The sequence below is a fragment of the Pteropus alecto genome, unplaced genomic scaffold, assembly GCF_000325575.1.
Source record: "Pteropus alecto unplaced genomic scaffold, ASM32557v1 scaffold25, whole genome shotgun sequence".
In the NCBI taxonomy this organism is placed as follows: Eukaryota; Metazoa; Chordata; class Mammalia; order Chiroptera; family Pteropodidae; genus Pteropus; species Pteropus alecto.
The window spans coordinates 26246136-26251212 of record NW_006441955.1 but is presented as its reverse complement, the minus strand read 5'-3'; the positions used below and the strand labels follow the sequence as shown (position 1 = coordinate 26251212).

The 5077-nt window shown below is 34.3% G+C and overlaps 1 pseudogene; it reads right to left on the bottom strand.

The window, feature by feature from the left end:
- Positions 1-923: 923 nt before the first annotated feature.
- LOC112485812 lies at positions 924-1042 on the bottom strand (annotated as a pseudogene).
- Positions 1043-5077: the final 4035 nt, after the last annotated feature.

Below are 5077 nucleotides of genomic sequence, written 5' to 3'. Positions count from 1 at the left end.
AATTGGTAAGCTAGACTTTATTAAAATTAAAAACTCTGTTCTACGAAAGATGACCAAGACAATGAGCAAGTAAGCCACAGATTGGGAAAAAAATATTTGTAAAAGACACATCTGATAAAGGACTGCTATCCAAATTATACAAAGGATTTAAGAAAACTCAATTAAGAAATGGCTCAACGATCTAAATAGACTTCTTACCAAAGAATATATACAGATGGCAAATAAGCATCAAAAAGATGCTCCACATCATGTGTCATCAAGGAAATACAAATTAAAACAACACTGAATTATCATTACATATCTATTAGAATGGCTAAAATTTGGAACACTTCTCGTAAATTGCCGGTGAAGATATGGAGTAATAGGAACTCTTGGCACAGCCACTTTAGAAGACAGTTTGGCAGATTTCTTACAAAACTAAATATACTCTTACCATACAATCCAAAAATCACCTCTGGCCAAAGGAGTTAAAAACTTATGTCCATACAATAACCGGAACATATATGTTTATAGCTGTGCTATTTATAATACCCATTACTTGGAAGAAATCAAGATGTTCTTCAGTAGGTGAATGGAAAATAAACTGTATCATATTCTGACAATGGAATATTTTTCACAACTCAAAGAAATGAACTATCAAGCAATGGAAAAACATGGAGGAAACTTAAGTAAATATTACTAAGTGAAAGAAGCCAGTATCAAAAGGCTATATACCATATGATTCTGATAGTATGTTATTGTGGAGAAGGCAAAACTGAGGAGACAGTTGAAAGATCAGTGGTTGCTAGGGTTGTTGCTGGTGGGGAGAAGGGAAAGATTAATGGCACAGAGGATTTTTTTTTTTTTTAGGCGAGGCAACTGTTGGTTGACCTCACAGATTGCAAGGACCTTGTCAGTTTACAAACCCTTATTTTTTATTTTTATGCCTACAGTACCTGATCTTCCTAGGTGGTCTCCCATCCAAGTACTAACCAGGCCTGACCCTGCTTATCTTCCAAGATCAGATGGGATCAGATTTGTTCAGGGTGGCATGGCTGTAGACTACAGAGGATTTTTAAGGTGATAAGAATATTCTATGATGCTATAATGGTAGACATGTGTCATTATATGTTTGTCTATACCTATAGCATGTACAACACCCAGAGTTAACTGTAATGTAAACTATGGACTTTAGGTGGTAATATGTCAATATTGGTTCATCGGTTATAACAAATGTGTGACTCTGGTGGAGGATGTTGAGTGGTGGAAGCTACACCTGCGCAGTGTCAGAGAGAATATGGAAAGTTTCTGTACTTTCCTCTAATCTTCTATGAATCTAAAACTACTCAAAAAATGAAGTCTTTACACACACACACATACACATACGCACACCATACAATTCCATTTATACGAAGTTCAAAACTATTCCAGGGCACTGTAAAACGATATTGATTACCTTTTGTGAAGAGGACTGGGATAGTGGTTGAGAAGAGTCACAAGTGATTCTCTTGGGAAGAGGTTATGTTGCACTTCTTGACCTGCTGGTAGTTTTCTGAGTTAGTTCATTTTATGATTCATGGGGTTTTACCTTTAAAATGTCTCCACCAAGAGAGGAGAGAAACAGAGAGAGAGAGAGAGAGAGAGAGAGAGAGAGAGAGAGAAGGAAGGAAGACAGACCTGACCCCAGAGTCCCTGCTCTTACTTTACTCTCTCCAAGTAGCAACTATTTTTTAACTCTTATTCTTGATTATAACCTAAGATTTCAGGCTTTAAATTTAAAGCATGATTACACATGGTAGAAAGCTATTAGTGAGAGATCCATGATGAAATCAAGGTCACAGGATATAAAAAATAAATATAAATGAACTAAATGTTATCTTGACCAAGAATCAATGCATACATAGGAAAATGTACTTATTATAATTTCTAGCGAATCTGGAAAATGTGGCATCACAGGCAATTTAAGATATACAGAATATTACTTACCACAATCACATTCCCATTACACTAATTTTTATTGTGGAACATGAGTTTATATTATTTATTTTGGAAAAAAAAAGAGTTTAATTGTAATGAAAGAAAATAATGTTAGTATTCATTTGAAAGTGTGAACATTTCATATCAACTATACAGAAATTTCAATAGGGATTTCAAAAGTCATATATTAGGGAATTTTAAGTGCAATAAATTTACTAAAATGAAGTTTCCATGTTTTACTAGCAAGTCTTCCTCATCTTCACAAAGTACTTAGCGGTGTTCATGTTCTTTTCTTGTAGCTACAAATAATCTTCAGTAAAACTTGATAAAAGACCTCATCGTAGTCTAATGCTGACACTTATGTAATTAAGTATGTCTGTGTGCCTTTTAATGACTCATTTCATGGGAAAATAATCATTCTCTGAAACTTCCTGGAGAAAGTACAAAATTTCTTTTATTGTAAGGAGAGAGAAATCTATTTAAGACCTATTTTATTAAAGGGGAGTGAGGATAAAATGACCCTTGAAAATTTTCACCTCTGAAGATGTCTATATATTGTTTGACATTTTCTTGACTGTAGGTTATTGAGATATAATGTGGAAACTTGGCAAAAGATGCATAGATTTTTTTTTTTCTAAATTGTATTTTTATTGAACTTCACACTTTGTGTCAAACAGCTGGAGGCTAGAAGAAGGATCTACAGCCTTAACAAAGAATGGCTCTGATGTGACCTTGACTTTTAGGCTCTATCAAATAGCAAAATAATGAATTATTATGGGCAATAGAAGAGAATAGTGGTTATTAAAAGAAGAAAGAGTCTTTTTATCTCATCTACAAGAGCTTTAATTCTGAAAAGCATTTTACCATGTACAGCAAGAAGTCCTATGGAGAATCAAATCACAGAACATGGTCATATTTGTTAATGTGTAGTTCTAAGATATGTCTATAGTCAAGCATAATAGAGATTCTAAATATTTATTTAAGAACTCTCATTTTCCCATAGATTCTTCTTATTTACAATATATCTGTGATGCCCTTAAAGCTACTAGCAATCATCCACTATGATCAACCATAGCCCATCTCTGTTTATAACTTTATGTAGCCAGAAAGAAAAACATTTTTTCTCACCAAAGTTTTCTTCCTAAACTTTGCCATTACTTTAATTTTCCAACTTTATATACTATCATGACTCTAACCCAATGCAATATCATTGTGCAGTTATCTTTTAAACAATAGACTACAGTAAATTTTATGCAACTTTACATAAATTTTTATGTAAATTTTAGGTAAGAAGACTAGAAATAGTATGTTACATATTTGGATTATAAATGATGTAGTAAAAGAAAACATGGTTTGAGGCAACATTTGGCTGATTCCAGAGCCAATGTTTTTCTAGTACCTGACTCTCAAGCCACTTTCCTTTTAGAGTATTAAATAAATGAATGAATGAATGAATGAAAGAGTAACAACACCTCTCACCAACTGCTAATAGTACACATAAATTACGTTCCTTTTGTGACCATCTATTTATGACATAGTTAATCTTAGGAGTACCATCCATCTTGAGAAATGGGTTAAACTAAGTGCTTTTGGTGGTCACAATCTCATTATTCAGTTCATACATTAAAAATAAATAAATAGACCGGCCCTTAAGGACAGTAACTCAAGATGGCAGCTGAAATGAGCTTTGGAGTAAAATCCCTCATGCTGGAAGAACTTAAAGAAGGCCAGAAAAGAACAGGATATAGCAAGGTTAGTTGGGGTGTAGAAGATGACAGATATGACACAAGGTATATAAGGATGCTAATTAGTCCTCCAAGAAAAATTTATGAAAATTGAAGATGCAGCCTTAAATGGAATGTGGATCTAAATATTCAGAAGCATCTTCCTTGTAAGATTTATAAAAATAATACAAATTGAGTTAATAGTTCTAATGAAGTAGGGAAATCAAGAGCCATATCAGCGTTAACAAAATAGCAGAATTCATATAGCATCAAAGTTGTCCTACAAGAGCTTCAGTACCTAAGAGTGTGGAAAGAAAATATAAAACTCCCTTGGCCACCTGAATGACAGTGTTACAGCAATTAATCAGGAAAAAAAAAAAAACATCTCTCTCCTCCCCATCTATTTGATTTAAGCAGTCTTCATTTTCCACAGTAGTAAATCATCTAGATGTGTCTTATAGACTTTAAAGTACTGGAAAAGAAACTCCAATTTAAAGCAATTAATCTTAAAATACTATAAATGATACTACTCATTTGAGATATATAAGTTGTGCTATAACAAATAAGTATAACCACTGTTCACTTGGTTAAAATTCTAGAATCATGAAAAAAACATTTAATTTTTTTTTTTTTTTATCATAACTGGTGGGGCATATTTAACTCAAATGTGAAAAGACACATCACACAATCACCTTGCTGCTGATTATATAGCCTGAGGTCTCTGCTTTCTTTCCTATCACCTCCACCTGCCTCTCTGCCTCTCTTCCTTGCCTTCCCTGCAGTGTCCTCCAGCTTGTTGGGGTGGTTTTTTGATGTGAAGGTTTCAGATTGCCACCTGTTGGACTGTTGTTGAGTATATAGGGGGTGCTTTCCTCTTTCTTTCTTTCTTTCTTTCTTTCTTTCTTTCTTTCTTTCTTTCTTTCTTTCTTTCTTTCTTTCTTTCTTTCTTTCTGTCTCTCTCTCTCTCTCTCTCTCTCTCTCTCTCTCTCTCTCTCTCTCTCTTGCCTTAGACTGTGACTACCTTCCAAGTTATTGTCCTTGACCACTCTCCTCAACCACCACCTTTGCCCTAAGTGAAGATTATAAATCCTTGCTCCGCTCTGAAATTGGCTTTGGTGAGGAATTCAGGGCTTTTCTCATACCTTTTCTTCCCAACCTTTATGGAGGAGTACAGCTTTTCCTTCCTCCTCTTCAAGGTCCTTTTTGCAATGTCACTACCCAATGCATTCTGTGACACTTCCTCACTTTAACTAGAGGCCATCAAAAGTTGGAAAGAGTCTCTGACTTCCCTCATTTAATTTTAGAATCACATTTAATTACTCTGCATCAGCCTGAAAAATGAATATTAGGTCATTAGCCTTGCCATGCTTTGCTGTCATCATTAGCTGATTATATAT